At 41.2% G+C, this 27,614-nt stretch overlaps 1 protein-coding gene and 1 long non-coding RNA gene across 17 annotated transcripts in view; one reads left to right on the top strand and one right to left on the bottom strand.

Moving 5' to 3' along the window:
• TPD52L1 (TPD52 like 1) overlaps positions 1-27,614 on the top strand; it is a 96,212-nt gene that overhangs the window by 24,286 nt on the left and 44,312 nt on the right. The window lies entirely within an intron of this gene.
• The window catches only part of LOC127492971 (uncharacterized), a 43,152-nt gene that overhangs the window by 3,622 nt on the left and 11,916 nt on the right, over positions 1-27,614 (bottom strand). The window contains exon 3 of the long non-coding RNA XR_007922841.2: positions 24,031-24,122. This is a non-coding gene — a long non-coding RNA (uncharacterized lncRNA). The remainder of the gene's footprint in view (positions 1-24,030; positions 24,123-27,614) is intronic.

The following is a 27,614-nucleotide window of genomic DNA, read 5'->3' as shown; positions in this document are numbered from 1 at the left end:
TTCACAAACATAGCCCCATTATTGGTGCTCATCAGTCCTCACTCTGCTACATGGGAATTTTTCCTATCACAGTCTTTGGGAATGTCTTAGTTTCCCTCTGTCCTTTAAAATAGTTATTGTAAGATCCCTAGTTGATTCCTATATGCTATAATTTTTTAGCTTATCATATATGATGTTGCAAGCTAGTTCATCTCTTTTACAGGAGTAGGTGGAAGGACGGGAAGGAAGAAAGGGAAAGCTAGGTCTATATTACTACATTTTCAAAGACAAATTTATTTGAAAGTGGGTCTGTCACCAGCATTCCCTACCACATGTTTTGGTTAGTTAGATGTACTTAGTGCCAAGTGTGCTTTTATAACTTTTTAAAAAAAATATTTATTTATTCATTTATTTTTGAAAAACAGAGTGGCAGAGAGAGTGGGAGAAACAGAGGAAGGGGGAAAGAGAGAGAGAGAGAGATCTTTTACCAGCTGATTCACTCCCCCATATAACTGTGACAGCCAGGTCTGGGCCAGTTGAAGCCAGGAGCTAAAAATTCCATCCTGGTGTCCCACATGGGTAGCAGGATCCCAAGCACTTGGACCATCATCTGCTGCTTTCCCAGGAGCATTAGCAGGGAGCTGGATTGGAAGCGCAGCAGCCAGGGCTCAAACCAGCACTCTGATATGAAGATGCTTAACCCACTATACTACAACGCCAGCCCTATAGAATTTTTCCAATTGAGCAAACCTTAACTTTGAAGATCTTAAAATTACAGACATTTAGGAACTTATAAATTAAAACATGGATTGTAATTTTACAATATCTTTATCTATTGTATGTATAGATATTTAGCTATTAAGTTGTTTCTTGATCAGAAAAGAGAGAGTGTTGATTACCCCATTCTGGAGAATTCATCTTACAATTTAAACGTGAAGTGGGCTTGTTTAACATCTGTATAGAATCCTTGTTTCCTGGTCCTTCAATAATATATTTGGATATTAAGAATGTTTTCCTTTCACTGCACAGAGTTCTTTTAAATAAAGAAACAGAATCACACCAGTTTCCTGCTCTAGGGGCCCACAGAGTTGCAGCCAAATGACTTGCTATTACCTTGGCCTTTTGTGTTTGCTGAATGCCTTTCAGTACCTCTAATTGAGAGCATTCACAGTACTTTCTGGTGGTGTGAAGGAGGCTGGTGGTGTTCTTGTGCAGATTACAATGCTAAAACCAAAAAAAGAGAGAGAGAAAAAGAGGGGGGAAAATGATGGCTTAACCTTATCTTGGAAGTAAGATCTGGAAAAGTAAAGAATCTGATGGCAATGAAGTCAGTAATTAATAGGATGTCAGAATTAATTAATCTATTTATACAGTCTGTTAATCAACCTGAAGTAATTAAGTAGCAAACCTGGATCATGTGTGATCAAAAGGATTAGGGTAAGAAACTATGCCAAGCTCCAATCTCAGGAAGACGAGGGGTCAAGAATATAAGATACCTCTTCAGGAGCACTTAGGAATAACCAAGAGAGATGAATAAGATTTAAGAGAACCCAGAAACATTTAGGCCAGGATGCAGCATAGGACTGAAGCAGTTAGGGAGCCCAGCAATGGTGTCGAGAGACAAACAAGCTATTTTACCTTACAATGCGCATGCTGTTTGTTTAGTAGAAAGAAGAGAGAAGAAACCAAACTAAGTTTTAACCAGCATCATGGACTTAAATATCAGACTTTGAACAGATAAAAAATGTGGGTGTTTTATTCTCGAGTTGAGAGCAGACCCAAATAGAAGCATGTGTTATTGGATGATAGTATTTATTTACTCACAAATATTGGGTGAGTGTCTTCTGTGTTCTAGGCATGGTCTGCAATCCAGGGATACAATGATGAGCCAGAATGGATGCTAAATGGTCTTTGAGTTCTCTCCCTTGCAGGTTGTCAAAGGCCAGGGTTTTCCAGGAGTACCAGTGTGATTCAGTATTGGATCTGCACTGATGTCAGGGACTAAAGAGTCTCTCAGACATTAAGATGATTCTAGGGCAGTTGGATTTTGATTAGGAAAGTTGGCTTTGAACTGCTGTTCCCCAGGTGACTCCTACCTAGATACCTCTTTGGGTCCTATGGGCAAGGCTACCCTAGGACTCTTTTGGCTTTGAGAAGGCACTGGCAGTCTCTGAAGCTTTACTTAATAGAAATGAGTTAAACATAATGACCAACAGCCATTTGGAGAGCAGGTAGGTAGAGTTGCTGAGTAACAGCCAGGCCACTTTATTAAGCTGACTGGGCATTGTACAAACCAATTTGAAAAGAATCTGCCTTCTCTAAGGCACATGTGCAAGCATCAGAAGCACTTAGAGGGCCAGGGAGAAATAGGCAAACACTGAGCAAGTGCACAGAGCTATGTCACTGCTCATGATATGTAAGCACAAGCTGTCTCTGTCAGAAGTCGTGAGCTGAAGTCGTGAGCAAAGTGTTGTAGGAGTTGCATTTTTAGGGAAAATGAGGTGGAGGTGAGTTCCTCTCTAATAGGCAGGAGAGAGCTGTTGAGGAGGTGGTTTTTGAGAGTTAGTTGAAGGTAGAAAGGGAGGGACCTGTCATCCGTATGTGAGATGATATTCACGGCATTGGGTACAGCATCTTCAAGTGGGCTTTGCTTCAGGAATATATTGAAAGAAAAGAACATTAAGTTAATTTGACAGCAAAGCTGAGGAGGTCAGGACGTTAGAGGTATGAGCTTGGCTGTCAGACACCATCATCCCTATAACGTCCTGGCCTTGGATCCTGAACAACTGCTAAGTAAGCACTGCCCAACAGGATTCTGTGTAATCTGCTGCAAAACCCAGCTGTGCAGTAGGTGACAGCAGCAGCATCTCATAGTTGAGCAAATGGAGGTTACAACATTTAAGTAACTTGTGTGCTAAGTGCTTACAAATTACAGAGTGTTTACAGACTGTATGTGAATTCACACACACATGTATGGTGGGATTAATACAAGGAATGTATATATGTGGCTTTTTTGGAGGAGGGGGTGCTTCATGCTAACCAGTGTTATAAACTGTGAGGATAGCCAAAAAGATCCATTCTTGCTTCTAAAGGGACTTCCATATAGTCAGAACTTACAAAGTAAAGAGAAAGGAAAAGAATATCTGGAAAGTAGCATCAAAGGTGGATAAAGCACACTGACACACCCAGAAGATTCCAGGGTGGCCAGACTGGGCAGGGCTACACAGTAGAATTTCTTGGAAGAGTGAACTCCAAATCCAGTTTTGTAGTTAGAAATGATAGGATGGGCTGTGGTGTGGATGTTGGTTTGGAGGTTGACTGTCCACAAAGGCCTGTTAAGGCTTGGTGCCCAGGGTGGCAGTATTAGGTTTTCAGGGACCCTTTAGGACATGAGGCCTCGTTGGGAGTTCCTTAGGTCGTCAAGGGCATTTCCCAAGAAGGTAGAAAGGTTGTTGTTAAAGCCTGACTCTGGGCGCATTTGTACTCTCTGCTTCCTACTCACCCTGAGAGACTTCCTCCAAACGTTTTATGCCATTGTTATCCATAGCCCTCACAAAGGTTGATGAATTTGGAACTTGAACTTCCAAAACTGTGAGGTAAATAAACCTTTTCCCATTATAAAGTTAGTTTCCTCCAATATTTGTTCTGGCATTGAAAAACTGACTAATACAGGATATAAATATTTGAAAGAAGCACAGATAGATAGAACGCTAACAAAGGGCCTTGAATAGAAGCAGTGATGTAGTTGCTATTTCTCTGTATGACTCTGCTGGAAGATCTTAAAGGAAGTATTTTTAATAGAGACAGCAAACAAAGCATCCAGCATCACTGGACTGTATAAGAATAAAACTGGAAAAGCATTTATGAAATCTGTGAAGGTGGCCAATAAAGAACTGTCAAGGAAGATAACCAAAGTGGTGGAGCATTGGTTTGGGATACTTAAAACAGAGTTAGGATACCCTAGTTAAACAGGTCTCAGGCCCATTCACAGCTAAATTTTTGAACTGAGTTATATCCACAGTTGAACTTCTGAACTGAACTTTTGAACTGAGCTGTCTGCACATACCCACCTGGGTACATGTTGACCTTGTGAACTGGGCCAAAAGCAATTTTTGGAACAAAATCTAGGCTTTGTTAACATTCATGAGGCCTTCCTCCTTGTTTCCTGAGACTGCCTAACCCCTTTCTTGCAAATTCATGTTGCACAATCACAACTTTTCACAAACAAGAGATGTAATTAACCAGCTCCATGCCATTCAAGTAATAAAAACTGCCACTATCTCATAACACCTCAGAGCATATATTCAAGACTATTTCAATGTTATGTCTCCTAAAGTGCAATCCTAATAAGCCCCCATGTCAGTTGGTAGAAAATAAGATAGGGACTGAGTTCCGGTAGTCCCAATTCCTGGCAACTTGGTTAACACTGAAATGTTGGCTAAATGTAAATGGGCAATGATAGTGACTGGGAATGTGTCATGTTAGCTAAATAAGGACTCTTGATAGAATATTGAAAGATAAACTTAGTGTAACACTAACAGTACCAAATTATTATTGTAAATCTTGGAGATCTACAGAGAAAAACAGGGAGTATCCAGCATAAAGGGTTCGGTTGCCAAGGACAGAATTCATGGGAGTAACTTGGTGTTTGTACAGCAATTAAGACACTGCTTGGGAATGCCCACATACCATGTTAGTGTGCTTGTTTCAAGTCCTGGCTCTGCTTCCAACTTCAGCTTCCTGCGAATGTGGTTGTGTCCCTGTCAACCATGTGGGAGAACCAAAATGAGTTGCTTGTTCCTGGTTTTGCCTTGGCCCAGCCCCAGCTGTCACAGGCATTTGGGGAGTAAAACACCAGATGCAAGAGTTCTCTCTTTTTCTATCTCTGTCTCTCTGTTGCTCTCTGCCTTTCAAATAAAATGAAAATGGATAAATAAAAAAGAAAATTGTGATCTAAATGTAAAAAAATAAAATCCACACATATGTTTTAAGGAAGGAGTTTGTAATAGAGCCAAGTTCAATGACCTCATGGTCTTTGTATGGCTGAAGTCTAGTCTCTGGCCTGAGATTTCATGACCAACTCAAAACTACTCCCCAGAAGTGGGGTTGGCTGCACGCTGCTGCCTGCATGGCTACTTGTTAAAAGCTGTTAGGATCAAGAAGCCACTGCCATCAGGACCAAGTTACTCTAGACTGTAGGACACCTGTTTCTGTGTGCATTAGCACAGGATGAGTCTCACTTTGTTTGTAACATTTTAAACAACTAATTGTTTTAAGCAGGTGGCATTATTTTTGTTTTTCAGAGATTATTTATTTGAAAGGTAGAGTTACAAAGAGAGAGAAGGAGAGACAGGGAAAGATCTTCCATCCGCTGGTTCACTCTCCAAATGGCCACAGTGGTTAGGGCTGCACCTGGCCAAAGCCAGGAGCCAGGAGCTTCTTCCGGGTCTCCCATGTGGGTGCAGGGACCCAGGGACTTGGTCCATCTTCTACTGCTTTCCCAGGCCCATTTTCAGGGAGCTGGATCAGAAGATGAGCATCTGGGACTTGAACTAGCATCCATATGGGGTGTCGGCACTGCAGGCCACGGCTGAACCCACTGGGCCACAGTGCTGGCCACATTAAAACCTAATTTTAAAATGTATTTATTTACTTGAAAAGCAGAGAAATTTCTGTGCACTTGCTCATTTCTCAAATGCCTGCAACAACTGGGGCTGGGCCAGGGCAAAGCCAGGAGCCTAAAACTGAATCTGGGTCTCCAACATAGGTGGCAATGACCCAAGTACTTGAGCCATCAGCTGCTGTGCATTAGCGGGAAGCTGGAATGGAAAGCGGAGCCGGGGATTAAATTTGGACACTTTGCTATGGATTGTGGTTGTCCCAGCTGGCATCTTACCTGCCTGCACTCACTCCTTGTTTTCTGACACTATGAAGTTAGGGGCAGAACCCTGGGACCTCAGCCACAGAAAACCAGTGCCTCCAAGACGTGCTTGGCTGTAGTGACAGCCTACATGGCAGCTGTCTCACAAGTCGCTTGGAAAAGGTACATAACTAACTTTCACCAAAGTCACGTTTCGCCCCGGCTTGGCCCTGAGGAGGCTGGCTTCCTGGACTTTGCTGTAAGGCAGACATGTCTGCACGGAGAGGGGAATCCTGGCTCTCATCTTGCAGGCCAAGGGGAAGGCATGTGACAGTAACGTAACTGGAAGGGAGAAAAGAATTGGTGTGTGGTTTGATTTCCTTGAGGTGCTAGTATGAAGGATTTTTGTCTTCAGAAGATTTTAATACAGTTACATGTGAAGAGAACACAATTACTTAGGGAATTGAGAAGAACAGTAGAACTTTAAAAACTAATAAGGGAAGAAAGGGAATGAACTGAAAGTCGACCAAGGCAACAAAATAGTAAAGAGGGAAAGAGGAGAAAACTACCAAGTGAACTAAGTTGTAAATAGAAAATGAGAAAAATATTTTAAAAATCAGATTCAGCTATATTACAACAAAATGGAAAAGGACTACATACTCCAATGTTGGGATAAAAATAAGAACATAGATAAGGGTTGATTACAAGAAATACACAATAAGCAATAGGTTTGAAAGGTTGTGGATTGAAGGGACAGGCAAAAATACACCAGACAAAGAGCAAACAGCACCAAAGTGGGAGCAATGTTGCTATGATGGGTAAAAGCATAAAACATTAAAAAAGTGGTGCAGTTTATAAAGTCATAAATTTGTATGCCCAGATAGCATAGCAACCATAGGAATAACCGAAAGCTATCCTAATTGCAGGGAGCACTGGTTAATAAGTCAGTCTTATTTATAATGGTGTGTTTTAGTGAGTAGATAGCAGATATTAGGTAAAGACAGAGGGGAATTGATCATTCACTTCCCAAATTAACTTAATAGGTATATGTTATAGAACTTTATGTAGAGTTTCATGTTCTTTTTCAAGCAACTTCAGTGCCATGAAACATTTAGAAAAAATTAAGTGCTTAGCCCAACTAAAAGCTTAAAAAATTCAAGAGCTTTTGCAGACCACATTATTTTATTAATGTTCAACGAAACTAGAAATTGGTATTTAAAATATAATAAAAAAATTTAGTAACTTGTCAGTGAAGAAACATACTTGGGCCAAAGATAAAAGCAAAATGCAATTCTGAACTACCAAGAAAACAATTAAAGGAAGAATATGCCAAAATATATGAGACCCAGAGAAACTGAAAGTAATAAAAATTAATACTTAAGAAACAAGGGAATAAGACCACTGTATGCTAAAAGAAGAGAGATTTGAAAGAGATGGAGGCAGAGGTTAATGAAATGGGAAACAAAAATAGAAAGGATAAGGAATTTCAAAACTTAATTTTTGGAAAGATACAAACCTATTGTGAACCTACTTCCAGAAAAAAGGAAAATAACATTAGAAATTAAAAAAGAAACATAACTAAAATGCTATAAAGAAATTTTAGAAGCTAGAGAATAGCAGGTATAACTTTTCGGAAGCTAAATTTTAAACCTAGAGCAGGTATATGAAAACTTTTTCCATAAAGACCAAATAGTGGCTATTTTCAGCTTTACGGCCTACATGGTTACAGTTGCTCAGTCTGACAAGGCTGGTCAGAAAGAACCACAATGCTTACAAAAACAAAGCAGGCATGACTGTGATCCAATAAAACTTTATTTAACAAAATAGGCAAGATTTCACCTGCTGACTACAGTTTGCTAACTCCTCAACTAGAGAAAAATAGCGACTTATAAACTATCAGGGTGATCCAAGATGAGCTTAAAATTTCATTAAATGACTTGATAACTACATTTAGTGTAATTCTATTTAAAATCCCAATAAAGATACTTCAGAATTGGGTGAAGTGCTCTTGGAGTACATAAAAGAATAGATTGTGAGAAAAGAATATATATTCTATCATAATAGAATATATCATGTTAACTACAATGAGAGGGGATTGCCTTCTGGGCTAGTAGTATATATCATCAAGTTGCTTTCGTCAAAACAGCTATTTGACACAATGCTATTTGACACAATGAGAATTACCACAAATAAAGAATACAGAATAGATGTTGAGAGTTTTCTATAATTTGTGGGAAATATGACTTATTTATAATAACCGACTATCTGAAAAATAAAATTTGACTTTTACTCTCTACATTTTAAAATTCTGTATGGATTAAAATTTTAATTATAAAAATAAAGCCAAGGTGGGTATGTGGCACAGAGTGCATCCTTTGTCAGGGCGCCTGGGTTGAGTCCCGTTTATTCCATTTCTAATCCAGCTTCCTTATAATGCACGTCGTGGGAGGCAGCAGTTGACAGCTCAGATACTCAGATCTCTGCTGCCCTAGGGGAGACCTGGAGTGAATTCGTGGTTCTTGGCTTTGGTCTGGCTCAGCCCTGGCTGTTATAGACATTTGAGGAGTGAACCAGTAGTTGGAAGATCTGTCTCTGTTTTCTCCCTGTCATCTCTGTCTCTCTCTCTGCCTTTCAGATAAAAATGAAAAATTAAAAAGATGTAAAACAGTATTTAAAGGTATTAAAAGAAAATGCCCATGCACAATACAGTAATTGAATAAAATATTTCAATCAAATTGCAAATGAAGAAAACAAAACAAGCATTTTATCCTATGTAAAACTTTAAATATTTGCATGGCAAAATATATCATCAAATTTAGTAGAAATAGATGGAAGAAAAAATTTCATAACTTATAATGTGGATTAATATTAATATGAAACATCTTCAGAAAGTACATGCAGAGCCGGCGCCATGGCTCACTTGGCTAATCCTCTGCTTGAGGCACCAGCATTCCAACCGGGTTCTAGTCCCGGTTGCTCCTCTTCCAGTCCAGCTCTCTGCTGTGGCCTGGGAGTGCAGCGGAGGATGGCCCAGGTGCTTGGGCCCCTGCACCCACATGGGAGACCAGGAGAAAGCACCTGGCTCCTGGCTTTGGATCAGTGCAGCACACCGGCTGTGGCAGCCATTTGGGGGGTGAACCAATGGAAAGAAGATCTTTCTCTGTGTGTCTCTCTCTCACTGTCTAACTCGATCTGTCAAATAAAAAAAATTTTAAAAAAAAGAAAGTACATGCATATATTTCCAGCTGTTATGGCATCAAAACTTTTTGGTTACATTTTTGCATGAACTTTTTGATGTACTCTCCCAGCAAGATGGAGAGGGTGTATAAAATATGATACCGTCTTTGTCAAATAGTGGCAAAAAGTGTGTGTGTGTATAATTACATATTGTGTAAATATATATACTCATATGTGTGCTTATAAGCTTTCCCTGCCAAGATATAAAAAGCTTGTGTGAAATTAAATCTAGAAACTGTCAGATGCACTTCATTTTTATTACCACCTCAGAGAGAAGATAAGGCATTGAACTATCCTCTCAAAATTAAAGTGAGTTTTTTTTTTTTTTTTTTGATGGTGTTGAAGAACACAAGGGTTTTAGCTGGGAGATGAGGGCAGAAGTAGGGAGAATTGTTTACATTTAAGAATAATTCATTGAGATTTTGTTTCAGAAGTTTCTTTTACAATGATATCTTGGTTTTATGGTGTCACCTATTTTATAAGAGTATTCCATAGTTATGCAAGTATGTTGTACATTCTGCCAAAGTTTTCACAGTTTGCTAGGTTTCAGAACAAGTTACCGTATCAGAAGACATCAGTGACTCAAATGGAAGCTTTACAGTGCTTCTCTCCCTATTAAGATACCCACATCATCAACTTGTTAATCCAAGTGGAAAGCATATTTTTATCCTCCAGTGCCTCTGTCTTCATATAGTAAGTAGTGATTCTTCTCCCACAGTGCTGTGCTGAGTACAGCTAGGAGTGCCTCACCATCCCGTTGACCCCATCCTTCTCTGGGGCATTATATAGAGAGCATGTGAAAATTTAGATTCAGAGAAGCAAGTCTATTTTCTATCAAGCTGTGTTGAGTTTGTGTGTGTGTGTATGTGTGTGTGTAAAATAATGACTGTAACAGAAATAAAGTTTCATGAATCGCTACTTGTACATGGTAAAGTATTCCTATTGACTTCTGCTCCATTCTATTCTATTTCATTTCATTTCATTTCATTTATAAAACCATTGATCACAGCTCACTGAACTGACATAGTGACTCATGCAATGGGTAGTGACCTGCAGGTTGAAAGAACACTGCATCAAAGGATTCCTATCAAAACTGAATGCAAGGCATTCCAGAGCTCTTCTGGACTGCAAGACAGTTACTCAGTGAGGTCAAACACAGACTGGCTATGTTTTGCTTCGTTTCATGCATACCTGTAAGATCAGCCTAGGTGGAAGACACTGTGATAGCAGGTTCCTTACGGTAGTTTTAAATCTGTACTAGGCAAACAAATTGGAGTGCTTTTAGAGAATTAGCTTGATATAGAGGCAAATAATTTTTTACTGCTGTGGTAGATGACAGAGGTAATGAGTTTTCTCCAACAGTTAGGACAGCCCGAGAAAGCTGGTCATCTGTGTATAAATAGAAGGCATCTCAGTTGATTTCACCTCCACCCTAAGCTTTCTTGGATTACCTTTTCCACTTACTCTTTAAAATAATATGCCCAAAGTGGAAAAGAAAAATTTCCATGCCAAACTAAACACCAGTTGTGTATATTCCTTTATAATTACCCCAGCTGGGCAACCTGTTAAATTAATTCTTTGAGCTGGTAGAGATCTGCTGTACACTGTGTTCCGAATACAGGATTTGTGTGGGTCATAAACACAGAAGTGACTTAATGTGCAGGCATTCAAAGTGCAAGTGTTTGAAAACCTGACTCCTACTCTGATTACAGAGGAAAATGAGGTGTGTTTCTGGGTTTGGAAGCAAAGAACCTCACAAAGCAGGTGGAAAATGGACTCTGCCTGTGCCGTCTCTAGTCTGCTTAGCTTAAGACGTGTGTAAGAAATATTTTTAGATATTCACTAGGAAGGAAAGGCTGCCGTAGCCTATTGTTAAGCGTCTTTTTTGATCTAACTTTGTTTTTCCTAATGATCAACATCAGTGCCTTTGATTTTGTGATTGTTGTCAAAAGACAGTTCATCACATGGGAAAAGAACAGAAATGAGGCTTGGCAACGCCTGTGCTTGGTGCTTTTCCATGAGTGTCCTTTCACCAAACACATTGTTGTTCCATTTTCACTCTGAAGTCGCTCCAAATCTGATATTGCAGGAACTTGATTTTATTTCCTGACCATGTAAGTAAATGAAGTAAATTGAGCCATTTCATTCATCAGGTCTATTTAACATCATCATGCAGAGAAGGCTATAAAATAAACTTAGCAAAAACAATAACATAATGGCTGACAAAATCCATAGCAAGAAAGGTACATGAAGATGTAGCCAAGTCAAGTAATAGGTACTCCAAAGTCCCCCTCTGATTTTCCTTGCTTTACTAGAAATCTCTACCAACATTGAAGTGTGTTGGGTGTTAGGATAAAAATATATATATTAAAAGAGCTCTCTGCTCCTACGGCATTTCCACTTCTATGACCGAAGATAAACTCAAAGTAACTCAAAGTGTCAGGTTGGACACTGTTTCTGTGAACTGCACAGTTCATAACTGGGCCTATTTCTATCAGCTATATCTTTTCCAGACAGAAATTAATTTGCATTTCTTGGTTGGTAGGACTGTGGAGATGTAAGCCACCAAGCTTGTAGTGTAAAGCCAACTATTGTCCCTGATACTCCATTTTCCATGCAGATTCCAGGTTATTCGCTCTGAAAATAGTACTGAAGTAGGTGGCAAGTGGGAGTCACCGCAAAACCAAACTGGTGACAGGAAACCAATCAGAGACTGGCTCAATCTACATCAGCATTATTGAGAGTTTTTAAAATAGTATAGAAACATCTATTCCTATCATCTCCACTCCACATATTGATTACAGTGATGTATTATGTCGTATGTATGATGTTATATGGAATCATCTAAATATGAATTTTAAAAATTATATTTATTTGAGAGAGAGAAAGAGCATCCCTGTCCACTGGTTTACTCTCCAAATGCCTGCAACAGCTGGGACTGGGTTGGGCTGAAGCCAGGAGCTGGGAACTGAATCCCTGTCTTCTATGTGGGTGGCAAGAACCCAATTACTTGAGCCATCACTGCTGCCTCCCCCGGGTATGCAGTAGCAGGAAGCTAGAAGCAGCAGCTATACCTAGGGACTGAACCTAAGTACTCCAGTGTGGGATATGGGCCTCCTAACTGGCCTCTTAGCCACTAGGACAAATGTCTGCCCCCTTAACATGCTTTTAAATTCAATTGTCTTCCAAGCTGTAATCAACATTTTTCTCTTAAATTGGATATTCCTTGAGTTTTGTTTTGTTTTTGTGGGAGCTTTTGCTGTTGCTTTTTGAAGCTACATTTTCTTTATTGTCAATAATATTCTTAATCTCATTTCTTCCTGGATGATTCTGCAGAACAGGTCACCCCCTGGCTCTTGGATCTCACCCACTGTCCACTTGTGTGATGGGTCTCCATGAGCACAGGCAACTGCTTCTCCTCTTCTAAGTTCAGAAGAGGGGGGACTGATGCCCTTTTCCAAGTTCCATCAACTTGTGGACCTACTTCCTTTTCCTTCATTCCAAGAGGAAATGGGGAAGCCGTGATGATGGGTTTCAAATGGTGTGACTGGTATTCTTTCTCTGACTGGAACAATGTAGAGGAATGTGGTGGAGTAGGACACCTGCAGCATTACAAATGCCCGGGCACCCCAGGGTTTCCCTTCTGGCTGGCTCTTCTCCCGTGTAGTCTGTCAAAACAGAGACAGGAATGCAGACATTCCGATTGCGCAAGACCAAACATGTTTGTCTCCCTGCATCTGAGGAGAGAGAGTGCCCTGGGCAAAGGAAGAAAAGAACAAATGTGGGCCACAGTCCCCCCTGGTCTGCAGAAATCTGTTCTTTCTCTCCCTTCCTTCTGTTCCCTGGAATACTGCTTTTTTAAAAAACAATGTAAGTTCAAGAAAAGTGGACCTGGTTATTCTGAGGCAGAACCTAAATATAATAGTTAAAGATTTGGGCAGAGTTATGAATGAGGACCCCCTGTAGCTACTGCATGCCCAACAGCTTTCCCGACAGTTCTGTAACATGCAGGTGAAGGAGAACTGTGCCTTCTTCTCCTTGCTCCCGCAGGGCCTTTGTTGCAGAACAGTGGAAATTTGTTTTTCTCATGAATTTAGCTAGCACTCATGGTCCCAAACATTTGTGGCCTTATGACTGTCACCCAGTAACACTGACACCTGCACGAGTTGCAGAACTTAGCAGAGCTGAGCAACCTGAACTTCTTGTGGGCCAATCTGTATCGATCTGAATTTGGAGAACAAAAGAAAATTCTGCTGTTCGTTGTTTAGCGGGGCCTCAGTCTGATTCCCAAATGTAATCCTGGTAACTGGGAGGAATCTGTCCCTGGAGAGAGACGGGCACAGGGCCTGCAATGTGACTTAGCTCCAACTTCGCTCCTTTCCGGAAGAAGACCTGCTGTGACCTCGCTTTGCCACCTGGGGCCGTGCTGCGCGTTCCCAGGAAGGAAGGAAGCTCACCTGGTGCTGCGGTCACCCTTTAGGAGTCCCCTCCTGCTGCCCTCTTTATTTCCCAAGGAAATAGCATCCGGTTTCTGTGTTCCCTTTGGTAACTTGCCAGCCGGCTCCTAGTCCACTTTTCTGAGGTAATGAGACTCCAGGGAGAAAAGAAATTATTAGCCATGGTCCAAACACTAACCAGGCACTTAGCTCTGTCTGCACTCAGTCACGTGGCTTTGCGTCTGTCCTGGTCCATGCCGGACCCACACACATACCTTGTTACCAAAGCCAGACCCACGTGGCCAGTGACAGCTGGATTTATCACAAGTGTCCCAGCTGATTTTCTTGGAAGGTTTTATTAGCATCCATGTCCTCTTTGCAAGCTGAGGGTGCTGATAGTGCAGTAAACTCTGTTTTGGTGGCTATTTATAATAAATCATTGCTAACATCTATTCGTTATCTGTATGTGTTAGGATACCCAACAGTTTATATAATTTAATTTCATTTAATCTTCCAAGCAACTATTTGCAATAGTCACTATTATTCCTGTTTTACAAAGGAGGATGAGTGAAGCTCAGAGGAGCTAAATGAGATACCTGCGATCATTCAACTAATGATTGTGTTGCTAGAGCTAGATTCAGGCCCATGTAACTCCAGAAGCTGACGTCTTAAATTATATTATGATTCTCAGTGTAATTTAAAAGGAATGGTTGGAGTTGCAGCTGAGAACTCTCTCCCTGTGGGGCATAGCAGAAGGACTGCAGGACTTTTTAACAAAATGCTAATGTTTATGTCCCCCTTTCCCATATCTCTCCCTCTCCTTGCTATTTGGATATGTTTCTGGGGGTAAGGATAGTGTCTTTCCCCACCTTTGAAGGTCACTGCCACACTGAGTTACTGCTTCTGCTGGGGTGTGCCATAGCCCTATTGTAACAGAAAACAGCTGAGAACCAGTGGGCTGGAGGATGACTGAGAAAATCCCCAAGCGAGTTTCTGTGACTCCCTGGGTGAGGAGCCCTCTCTGTGATGCCATAGCTTCAGGAGGCCCTGCACACACACACACACACACACACACACAACATACACATGCAGAACACATGCATAAGGACACTGCAGACAGTTTGTGAAATATGGAATTAAAAGATAAGTTTATTTTTATACAAAAGAGTTTTTGCAGTCCATGCAAAGATTTTTCAATATATGCATTTCCCAGGAACTTTTTGAAGACCCTGTATACATAGAAAATGTATACATATATTAAAATATATATTTGTAAAAATATATATACTGGATGCTGAATATTTATGTGCTTCCACGCCAGCATCAGAAAGGGTGCCAGCTGTATACATTCATTATACAGTACTTTTTGTTAAGCAGTCACTCGGTGCCTTGCAGAGTGAGCTGGGGAGTTGTTAGGGATGAAGGCCTTGCCCAGGCTTCCAAAGAGTTCACAACCTGATGGGCTTTTGCTTTTTCTTGAGGGAAATAGTGGGTGTTCTATTCATAGATCAGTTTTCTCAGGTCCTCATGATTCAGATAGAGAATTTATTGAAAAAGTTTCCCGAAAAGTAAGAAACAAGCTCCCATGCTTTTTAGTCTCTACTAGTGGATAAAGAACACCTTGTAAATTCAAGTTTTTTTTTTTTTTTACTTAATTATAGGATTAATATTAAATGTGATTTTTTTTGTTTGCCTTGGCAACTTTTGGTTTTTAATCACTAGAAATGGTAGCTGGCAGCTGCCCATCAACCCAAACTCAGAAACAGCAAAAGTAAAAAGGACTTGATTTTGGGTCTTTGGAATTCCAGTTTGGGAGACACAGGTTCATATAACCCTAAAAGGTGAGAGGTGGGCAAGAAAAGTGAGAGCGTATATGGGGTGTTGAATGTTAAGAAGGAATAGAAACTATGTGACTAACAGAAGATAAAGACTGTATAAACACAATGGCAGTGGCCACAAAACTTCTTTTTTCTGTATGCGAATGATACTCCAAAAAAATTTTTTTTTTTACTTATTTGAGAGGCAGAGAGAGCGTGCAGGTGAGAGAGAGAAAGAGAGAGAGAGAGAGAGAGAGAGAGATATCCTGTTTTCTGCTTTATTGCTAAATACACGCAACATCTGGAGTTGGGCCAGGCTGAAGCTGGGAGCTAGGAACTCAATCCAGGTCTCCCACACAGATGTCAGGGACTCAACTACTTAAGCAACAGCCACTGCCTCCCAGTGTGTCCATTAGCAGGAAGCTGGAGTAAGGAGCTGGACCTGGGTATTGAACCCAGGCTCTGATATGCAACAAGGGTGTCGTAACCCAGATCTTAACCACCAGGTCAAACACGCATTCATAATCCCTTGATATGGCTATTGAACCTCTGGGCAAAAAAGTCACTGTCCTGTCTTCTAGCTTGCTCCAGATGCCATCTGTCAAAGGGTGAGGGTGATTGAAGGTCACGCTGCAGTCGGCAGCTGGAGATCTGCGTGTCCTGCTTCCCAGTGACCTCTGACCCCATTTTCAAAAGCTCTCTCAGCGTTGCTTTCATCATCACTTTACTTTTCACAGTAGGGGAAGATCTGGAGAAACACTAACCCTACCTTTTTAGCATTTCTGAGTTTCTATTTAAAGTGGAAGTGCTCCTTAAAACTCATAGCCCTGAGTTTACCTGTGAAATACCTCATAGCATCAGCAGAGTCATCTGTTCTTTCCTAAGCCCACCACTCATCCAACCCTTTCCCTACTCAAACACCTGTGCTTCTCCACTTCCTTACTGAGGAATTAAGGTCCTCGAGGGTCCAGATCAAATACCCTTTTGTGGCATGTTTCCTTCCATCTTCCCTAGAACTTTAATCCCAGCTAATCAAGCAACTCTTCATTCTTTCCACATTTCTGAAATGACTGGTTCTGATACTTTGCCAGTGCCCTCTGTACAGGATACCCTCCCCAACTCTGCTAAAATCCTCTTATTTTGGGGCCAGCGCTATAGTGCAGTGGGCTCAGCCTTCATGTGGGCGCCAGTTCTAGTCCCAGCCGCTCCTTTTCTGGTCCAGCTCTCTGCTATGGCCTGGGATAGCAGCAGAAGATGGCCATGAATGGGCCTCTGCACCCACATGGGAGATCTGGAAGAAGCTCTTAGCCCCTGGCTTCAGATCAGCCCAGCTTCTGCTGTTGTGGCCATTTGGGGAGGGAACCAGTGGATGGAAGACATTTCTTTCTGTCTCTCCCTGTCTGACTGTAATTCTGTTTCTTAAATAAATAAATGAATCTTTTTTAAAAAAAAATCCTCTTATTTTGTAAGATCACTCTCAGGCAACTTTACCCCTATGAAGACCTGCAGGATCAGTTATCAGAATTAAAAGCTCTTATTTGTGCTAATAATATGCTGTTTAGACCTTGGCTAAAGCATTCGACACCCTCTATTTTGGTTTATAGTTATCTGGGTACATTGCGGATCTCTAAGACCTTTGAGGGTAAGAAGCACATTGTGTGCATTTTTGTGTCACCCTTCTTTTAGGAGAAGAGTAATTTTTAAATTTAATTTTATTTAAGTTATAAAGGTTTCATATATTTCAAATATGCAGATTTAGGAACATAGTGGGATTCCTCCCAAGCCCCATCCCCCACTCCAACCCTTCCTCCCCCTCCCGAAAAGAGTAATGTTTTTTAAAGATTTATTTATTTATTTGGAAGTCAGAGTTACTCAGAGAGAGAAGGAGAGGCAGAGAGAGGTCTTCCATCCGTTGGTTCACTCCCCAGTTGGCTGCAACTGTCAGAGCTGCGCTGATACAAAGCCAGGAGCCAGGAGCTTCTTCCAGGTCTTCCATGTGGGTGCAGGGGCCCAAGAACCTGGGCCATCTTCTACTGCTTTCCCAGGCCATCACAGAGAGCTGGATTGGAAGTGGAGTAGCTGGGACTCAAACCAGAGCCCATATGGGATGCAGGCATTGCAGGCAGCGGCTTTACCCACTACACCACAGCACCGGCCCTGAAAGAGTAATTTTTAAGTGGCTTAACATAAGTGAACTTTATACCTATGGAGAATGCACTTGTGTGGAATTCCCTGATACATACCACTGATACAAACCGGCATCGATGTCTAGAGTTTCTGTAGTTAACATTTGCACTTTTGATCCTTTGATGTACCGAGCACATTTTAACCTTAGGACATTTGAATTAGCTGTTAACTTCTTTCCTTTTGGAGCTTCACAGGGGAGTCCCTTCTTACGGGCAGTGTGATTGATCCTTCCTGGAGAGCCTTTGCCTGATTCTCAAGTTCTGCATTGAGGCAGAAGTCCTGTCTCTAGCCACTCTATGGCGATGCCCTTTTAGCACTGTCACAGCCAGATGAGTCCTTGCTTATCTGCTCATCAGGTGTTTCCAATGTGTGGCCTAACCTTAAGAAAATATTACATTATATATTATTTTATAAGGGGCAAGTTTATATGACTGACTAGTACTTTTTATTATATTCTACTTTTGCTAGGAAATAGACTTTACCTTTAAAAACTCCTTTCAGTACTTCTGCCTCTTAGGGTTCTGAACCCTGCACTTCTCAAAACAGTCTCTACCTCGGGCTTGGCAAGCTTCCCAAGGGCAGAGGCCCTGTCTGCTCTGATAATCCTTGTGTCTCCAATACCTAGACTGGTGCTGGGATCACATAGGGTGCCCCTTATATCATGTTGTCCTTGTGTTTTAAATGGTGATTTGTAACATTGAGTGTCCATCAGTATCACTTGTGGATCTTAGGAAAATACAGACCCACAAGGTTGACCTCAGAGTCTAGTTCTGTAGGCCTAGAATAATATTTGAAATTCAGTTTCAAATCATCAAGATTTAGGAAAGTAAAGAACGAATGATAAGCTTTTTGTAGTTTCCAGAGTCGTCATCGTTTGTAATGACATTGTTCCTCTGTATTTTATCTTAAATCTTCATTCCACATCCTTAATCCTGTGATGGTAGCAGAAAGTAAGAATTTACCTTAGCCACAAAATATCTGGGGTAATGCCAACGTCTTAATTATTGTTTCATTAAACTTCCTTGTTGTTTTAAGGTATAAACAAGTTTTGGTGTGTGCCCTACAAGGAAATGTAAGTAATTATCATGTTGGCCTCTGTTTTAAGAAATATATTGCATATCGAATGACTTATTGAATTATGTTTTCTCCTAGCTTGTATAAACTCCATGACTTTTAACACAAATTAGTAGCTTAAAACAGATGTTTGTTTTATCTGTAACATTTCTCTTGTGTTTATCAGATTTCCTTGAAATCATGCAAGTTGCCATGAAAACAGAACTTCCTTTTCTCCCCTCACATTTCCTATTTGCTCTCAGACTGCTTTGAGATGCTCTCTCCCACTTGTCACCGTGGTACCGAAACAGGATTAGAACATGACCTGCTGTCTCCCTCACATCACAGATGCAGCCCGGAGGCGCAAGTAGGAATTTGGTTCAGAACCACTTAGACAGCTAGTGGCAGATTCAGCATTCAAATTCCCCTTCCTTTGTATCACAGGTGTAGCCATCATGCTAAACATTGGGTAGAAAAACAAGAAAAGGAAGCAAAGGAAAAGAAACAAGAAAAAAAAATCCTTTGTCGAATCCTCTGGCCAGGTCTGTGCTTTTAATCAGCAGTCTTGGCTTGGAGCTCCCATTGGCATCTCCAGAAAAGATTTTGCCATCCATTTCTATACGAGGGAGAGCCGCGTTTAATTTGTACCGTGGGTGCCTGCTGAAGTTTCACTCCCTCTCGTTGCTGGCCTTCCAGCCTCTCTTTTTTTTATTTATTTATTTTTTGACAGGCAGAGTGGACAGTGAGAGAGAGAGAGAGAGACAGAGCGAAAGGTCTTCCTTTGCTGTTGGTTCACCCTCCAATGGCCGGCGTGCTGCGGCCGGCACACCGTGCTGATCCGAAGTAAGGAGCCAGGTGCTTCTCCTGGTCTCCCATGCGGGTGCAGGGCCCAAGGACTTGGGCCATCCTCCACTGCACTCCCGGGCCATAGCAGAGAGCTGGCCTGGAAGAGGGGCAACCGGGACAGAATCCGGCGCCCTGACCGGAACTAGAACCCGGTGTGCCGGCGCCACAAGGCAGAGGATTAGCCTAGTGAGCCGCGGCGCTGGCCCTTCCAGCCTCTTAATTATGTTATTTTCTCATCTTGGCAGGCCTGTTCTCTTCATAATCTCTCATTTAATAGCTCAAAAATGCACAAATCCTGGTAATCCTGTTCAATCCTGAGCAGGTATGAAGTGAGTTTGCAAACTCAGAACTGCAAGGAATGCAACTCTCCTTATTTTTCTGCAACTCATTTTCATTTCTATTTTGGGTTCCTTTTCTCCCAGGGATGATATTTGTACTCTAAATATCTGTACCCTAAATCAAGAGACACTGCCTTCTTCCTGCTTGCCAAGCCCGAGGTAAAAACTGTTTTGAGAAGTGCAGGGCTCAGAACCCTAAGAGGCAGAAGAATTGAAAGGAGTTTTTAAAGGTAAAGTCTATTTCCTAGCAAGAATAGAATACAATAAAAAGTACTAATCAGCTGTACAAACTTATCCCTTATAAAATAATATAATTTAATATTTTCTTAAGGTTTGGCCACTCTTTAGAAACAAGAATGAGTGCACTTCAAATCGTTACTCTCAATCAAGATGTACCCCCAAGGGCTGTAACCACTTGGTTAGTTGCTTTTCCTTACATTTTAGTACTAAGGATTCAGGTGATCAGTGAGTGGCAAGAGTCATGTGTGCAACTCATGGGTGAAGTGGGCATTAGAATCAAAAGAGAAATAAAATTCATGAAACCTTGGAGGCGAGGGGTTTTGTCATCTAATTTTCAGAGTTTAAAAAAGGCATTTGAGTGTCTGTTATGCAGCTGAAATAGTAGAGGCGCAAGGATCCCCAGAGACAAGGACACGAAAGAGGGAGGTAGGGCAGGTCGCAGCAGCTCACTGCTGGAGGCCACTTGGGAGAGGCTGGGCAAACACTGCCACTCCAGGTCAGCCCGGGGCAGGCCAGGGATCAGTTAGCCCTGGAAGCTCTGAGAGAGCTCTTGGCTGTGCTTATGCAGGAAGAAGCCAGGATCCGGGAAGGGCAATACAAAGACCTCTCAGGGTCTAGAACTGTATCCTGGGCTCCATGCCAATAGCAGGGCTCTCTGCCACGTCTGAGTGTGATCTTGAACTCTTGGCTCTCCGTGAGAAGGAGCCTGAGGTGTGGTTGCTCTCTCAGACTCGGGTCTGCAGTTGGTTTCCAGTGCATCTTGATTACTACCGGGCTATCCAAGAGGCCATCAGCTGCTGGGAGGCCCTTACAGTGCTGTAACTCCTTCGGGCAATTCGAGTGCCTGCTGTCTTTGCGAGGATGTCTCCTGTAGTGTTTGAGACTCGTTAGTGGCCAGGTTGCTAAGTGGTTTTTCAGCTGTTTACTGGAGATGGACAAATTGCAAATTTTCTCTCCATAGTCTCCATCACTACTCACTGACTAGTGAATTGAATTGCTACCTGATTCTATCTCTGCAAACACTTGCTTGAATGCATGGGGTAGGGGAAATCTGTTTACAAACCCATGACTATCAGTGTGTGACCAGTGTTAAAAACTGGAAGGGCCTAAGACACCCTGAGATCAGTTGGTTACTTAGGTAGAGTAAAAGCAGGAGAACCCAGATCCACCACTTCCTCTCTGCAAGCATAAATTTTCTCTTCCATGAATTAGGAATAGTGAAACACCCATGTGAAACAATGTGCATGAAAATCTTGATCTAGTGCACAAGTGTCGTTGTGAGCACAAGAGTCAGCCCCAGCAGGTATAACAGGACGTTAGGCTTGTCTCTCTGCCCAAGCAAGGCTTCCTCTGGGATTCTCAATGGAGCTCAGTTTTGCCCTACAGGGAACATCAAGCAGTATCTGGAGACATTTTTGATAGTCACAACTGGGAGGAAGGATACTACTGATAACTCATTGGCATAGGCCAAGTATACTGCCAAGCATTCTATAATGCTCAGGACAGGTTCCCCATGACAAAGAATTTTCCAGCCAAAAATTTCAGTTAAGTACTGAAGTTGAGAAACTCTAATTAAATACTCATAGTAAAAAAAGGATGAGGTTTGCTGATTTTCCCTCATCTTTAGGAATAAACACATGTTACCATACTAACATGTTCTGCACTTAAAAGGGGCCTCTGGCATTTTAAGAAACCACAAGCCTGTGGAATCTATACACGGCTGGGAAACTAAATCTGATTTTGGTGAGAGAGGACTTATCCTTGAGAACAGAAAAGTTGCTTTGAGTTCTATAAAGTAAAAGCCCCCCTAATTTAAATAGACAATTCAAACTCTGCAGTTGATTTACTGAACTATAGACTGAAGGAGTGAAGGCTGGATTGTATTGGCTTTAATGTTTACCAATAACAAAGCCTAAAAAGTGTCTTGCTAGATATGAGCGATTTACTAAATAATTATTGATATTTTCATAACATGTAGGAAAAAGAAAAGTCATTACTAAAGTTCTGTACATAGAAAGATTAATTTCAAAAAAGAAGAAAGATTAATTTCAAATCAAATGCAAGTCTAAAGGAAAAAATGGTAAGTATAGTTTGCCTGAAAAATACAAGTAAAATGTGTGAGAATTAAGCACTTATATCACAAAGTATTGGAAATAAAATGTCAATGGAATTTTGAAATGATTTTAGGGTATAAAAGGCATTGGAATCATAGGGTACTTTTCAAAGTTTGACTCATTGTTTTCCATGTTGATCCATTATTTTTGGTGATGTCTCCTTAGTGGATGGATCACCATATATATTTTCTATTTGTAGAAAAAGACTATAAGCAAGAAATGCACACAATCCTTAATAATTTCTCAATGCTATCACTGAAAGATTGAGACACTTGAAAAGACTCATCTATTCTTTTTACTTTTGCGCATATAAAAACCCTATCTTAGATGAGTATGGGTTAAAAAAAAAAGAAGAAAGACAATGGACCTTTGATTTTGACTTTTCAGTTGCAGCTTGTGAGATGGCTTCTTTTCTTTACGCTTTGTGACATTTTTGCTCAGGAAGAACTCACTGATCCAGTGATGTTTCCTGTTTTTCCTTGGTGATTTTTGGGTGATTTCACAGGATATAAAATTGTACTTCATTTTTACTCGACTGTATGCCTTTGTTTGCTAAGCACTTTTTAGCACCTATTATATGCCATGGCTGTGCTAGGTGCTGAAGGTCTAGACCGATTAAGACGGTGTCAGCTCTGGAAGTGTTTGTTTCTAAGTAGGGACTCACAGGCACTAACATCAGGTGCTAAAGTGGAACCAGCGGTCAAGGCTACGACCTGCACGAGGAAGAAGTTGTTTCAGAGGAACGCTTCACAGTGTAGGAACCATGTGACTTGGGTTTTGAGGATGAACAAGTTGGGACCCATGAAGATGGTAGGAAAAGGCATGATTCGTGAGAGGAGCATGAGCAGAGGAATGGCAGCAGGACGTACCCAAACCACAAGCTGGAGCATGGGCTACCCAGTGGAGAAAGGCTGGAAGGATCCAGTGTGGAGGGGCTCCTGGGTTGCTGGTCTAAGAGGGGTTTATTTTATTTCACACCCAGAGAAGAGTCTGCAGAAGCTCTACGGAGATTTCCAGGCCAGCTTCTCATTAGGTGTTGCAGGTTTCACTTAGAAGCCCAAGGAACTCAATCTAGGAGGATATGCTGTTTCTTCTTCTTCTTCTTCTTCTTCTTTTTTTTTTTTTTTTTTTTTTTTTTTTTTTTTTTTTTTTTTTGACAGGCAGAGTGGACAGTGTGAGAGAGAGACAGAGAGAAAGGTCTTCCTTTGCCGTTGGTTCACCCTACAATGGATGTTGCGGCCGGTGCGCTGCGACTGGTGCACCGCGCCGATCCGAAGCCGGGAGCCAGGTACTTCTCCTGGTCTCCCATGGGGTACAGGGCCCAAGCACTTGGGCCATCCTCCACGGCACTCCCTGGCCACAGCAGAGAGCTGGCCTGGAAGAGGGGCAACTGGGACAGAATCCGGCACCCTGACCGGGACTAGAACCCGGTGTGTCGGTGCCGCAAGGTGGAGGATTAGCCTATTGAGCTGCGGCGCTGGCCTGTTTCTTCTTAATATATGATTGCTATAGAAAATTTTTAAAATACAGGAAAATAGTTAAAAATAAATGAAAAAAATCACCCATGAGTCTACTTCCCAGTAATACTGATTGTTAAGGATGTTGTGAATATTTTCCTAATGGTCTCTTTCTGTGTGTTGAAAAAAGACATGCATTTCATATAATGTTTGATATAAAATTTGAAACCACAATTTTACTTATTTTAAAATTGACATGAAGTTTTGACCTCTATGTTGTTATTCATTGTTTTTCTGGAAAATGATGTTTTATGACACATAATATTCCTTTATTGGATTTACCATAATGTACACAAATCATCCTGTTTTTGTGGATGTCTAACACATCCCACCTTTTTGGTGTTGTCTACTTCAGCAGTGTTTTGCAATGCATCCCAGTTAATCCCATTAAAGTATAATAACTCACCAGTGATATTGTGTATTTGCATCTCCGCCAATCCCACCAAAGAGAATGGCAACAATAATTGTTGGTTGAGCAGAATCAGAATGAGGCATTTGCTACAATGGCAGAGAGAGTGATTTGAGTTAGATGGTGGAAAGGTCTCCTTTTTGATAATGATTGTGAAGAATACGTGTCAGCATGAGGCTCCTGCACCTCTAGTCCCATGTTCTGGATATTTTGAAAATAAGCAAAATTTATCAAAACTGACTTAGATGGAGTATTTTTGTCTTGCCATAAGATTTTCAGCTTCTGTAATCCTTTTGTATCTGTCTATATTAAATTTTTAATTAAAAATACAAGTTTAAGAACTGTTTAACAATTGTGCTTATTGTCACAGTCCAGTGACAGAGGAATGGGGAACAGAGTTCATCATCTTCCTCTCCCTGTCCAGTGTCAACTGTTGCAGTAGCCAGGATCAACAGTTTTCTGTGCATCCTTTTCACCTTCCTCAGTGTTGATACAAATGCTTGGGTAACCCTGTTTACATATGAAGGTATTTTTCTTCCTCTTCCAAGTAGATCATGTGCAATCATGACTCACCAACTTACTTTTTGAGTTCAGCAATATACCAAGGTGTCCAACATCAGATGAATAGACAAAGAAAATGTGGTATATATACATAATAGACTATTATTCAGCTATAAAAAAAAAGAATGAATTCTACCATTTGCAGCAAAATGGATGCAACTGGAGGACATCATGTGGCGTGAGATAAGCTGGACCCAGAAAGACAAACATCACATATTCTCCCTTATATTTACAATCTAAAATTAAAAAATTTAAAAAACAAGCAAAAAGAAAAAAAGTATATGTATTAGTATTGCTACAAATATAATTTTGTAAAATTTTGTTTTGTACCTTTGTGAAACCAGTGGTTAAGAATGCTATACTATACTACTATAATTTTAATGATCTGTAATTACTTTAAAATTTACTGTATATGGGTGAAATGGTCATTTTTTTCCATTCAATTATTGTTTATAGCCATTGTCTATATTCCTACTAAGCTAGGGTCTTTTTGCTATTTACTTGTTAAACATCTTATTTGGTGAGGTATTAAGCCTTTTTACTGTAATGAAAATTTAAAATATGTTATCTCAAAAACTAAAAAAATAAAATAGAAAAAGAAGGTGAGAGGGAGGGGGAGAGGGAGGATGGGAGGGAAGAAAGGAATATCCTTATATTCTTAGAATTGTATTTCCAATCACATTGAATCTGTTAAAAACTAATTAAAATTAAAATAAAAAGTATTCAATGGCCACCGCCCCCCCTCCCCCCAGGTTCTAGTCCAGGTCGGGGCGGGGGGGGGGGGGGGGGGGGGCGGATTCTGTCCAGGTTGCTCCTCTTCCAGGCCAGCTCTCTGCTGTGGCCCGGGAGTGCAGTGGAGGATGGCCCAAGTCTTTGGGCCCTGCACCCACACGGGAGACCAGGAGGAAGCACCTGGCTCGTGGCTTCAGATCAGCGCGGTCCGACTGCCGCAGCACACTGGCCACAGCAGCCATTTTGGGGGTGAACCAACGGTAAAGGAAGACCTTTCTCTCTGTCTCTCTCTCTCACTGTCCACTCTGACTGTCAAAAAAAAAAAAAAAAAGTATTCAATGAAAATTCCTCCTGGTCAAAATATGTTAATGGAATTCATTATTATTTTCCCATTTCTAGTACTTCTATTTTATGTTTTTATAATTTTTAAATACCAGGTAATCTTTCATTTTTAAAAAAATATTTTTATTAATTGATTTGATTTATTTGAAAGAGAGATAGCTCCCATTTGCTGGTTCACTCCTTAAATGCCTGCCGGGTTGGGTCAGGCTGATACCAGGAGCCAAGAACTCAATCTGAGTTTCCCACATGGGTGGCAGGTCCCAAGTGTTCCAGTCGTCACCTGCTGCTTCCCAGGGTCAGCATGAGCAGGAACGTGGAATGGAGAGCAGAGCTGAGACTTGAACGCAGGCACTCTGATATGAGATATGAGCTTCCTAAATGCCACACCAAACATCTGCCCCTATTTTTTTATTTTAAAATTACTTTTAATACCTGAAAAATAGTGTGCAATGTGGGTATCCTGTACTTGTTTGAATTGTTGCTCTCTTGATGGGCATTCAGGTTTTTGCAGTTTTCTACTGCTACCAGCAATGCTGCAGTAGATATTTTATGGGGATCTTTTTAGGTTCACTCCCCTTTTTCCATAAGATTGATTCTCAGAAGTGGAATCACAGGGTCAAAGACTCTCCAATCTCAGTGCAGTAGCCAAGGATGTGTTGCAGAATCCATTTCTTCACAATCTTGCCAACACAGGCTAATATCCCACCTTTGCATTTTTGCTAATCACTCAGATAAAAAAGTAGTATATCTTGGTGATTTTCATTTGTATTTCCCATATTAGCAGTGAGGTTAATTGTCTTTTCCTATTTCATTTGGCTGTTGCATTTTCTTTTTTATGACTTGAACTTTTCTAATTCTTCCACATTTTATTTTTTTTAAAGATTTGTTTATTTATTTGAAAGTCAAAGTTACAGAGAGGCAGAGGCAAAGGCAGAAGCAGAGGCAGAGAGAGAGAGAGAGAGAGAGAGAGAGGTTTTCCATCCACTGGTTCACTCCCCAATTGGCCTCAACTGCTGGAGCTGTGCCGATCCGAAGCCAGGACCCAGGAGCTTTTAGGTCTCCGACATAGGAGCAGGGGCCCAAGGACCTGGGCCATCTTCTGCTGCTTTCCTAGGCCATAGCCGAGAGCTGGATTGGAAGTGGAGCAGCCAGGACTCGAACCAGAGCCCATATAGGATGCAGGCACTGCAGGTCGCAGCTTTACCCACTTTGCCACAGCGCTGGCCCCCACATTTTATTCTTGATGAACACTTCATAGTTCAGAAACCACATATTTCCATTTTCTTTAGGATTTATTTTCTTAGCTAGGTTTCAGAAGGAAAGGGGATTTCTTCCTGGAATTGTCAGTGAAAGCTTCTGGAAATTCTAAAGATTTAATCAGAGTAACTGGAGAAAGGTGAGTGTTAGGAACTAATTCCTTTAAAGTCAAGGGAAAACTGTCAATGCCTCTGAGCAATGCTTTTCAGGGTTTGGCTGCAGTACCCATAGTCAACGTCTGTATTGATGACTGCTTCGTGGCATCACACAGTAGTCCTTATCACAGCCTTGACTTTGAATAAGGACTAGAGAGCATTAAAAACTCGGGCCTGCCTGAGATCTCTTTCTTACTATCTACCCCTTTCTTTAAGTATGCCTTGGGGTGAGTTACATTTTGTTCCACTTTGTGTTCATGGTGAATGTCTTCCATTGACAAGGAGATGATTTTACTATTTTCCCTGAACCAGCTCTGAACATAGCACTTCATAAAGATGGGTGAGCGTTCAAGGAACGACCCAGAGTCACATAGCCTGTCCACTGCAGCCGACTGCATGTCCAGCTGTGTCTGTCTCACTCCCTCAGGGGCTGGGCAGGTGAAAAAAGATCCCACAGCCCTTGGGTATACTTTGGGTGTCTCAGGAAGACTCAGGGAGCCAAATAAATGGATAAAGAATATATCTGTTTTTAAA

This window comes from Oryctolagus cuniculus, chromosome 5 (assembly GCF_964237555.1).
Source record: "Oryctolagus cuniculus chromosome 5, mOryCun1.1, whole genome shotgun sequence".
NCBI lineage: Eukaryota > Metazoa > Chordata > Mammalia > Lagomorpha > Leporidae > Oryctolagus > Oryctolagus cuniculus.
The sequence above is the reverse complement of the archived record's forward strand: the minus strand, read 5'-3'. Positions and strand labels throughout refer to the sequence as shown.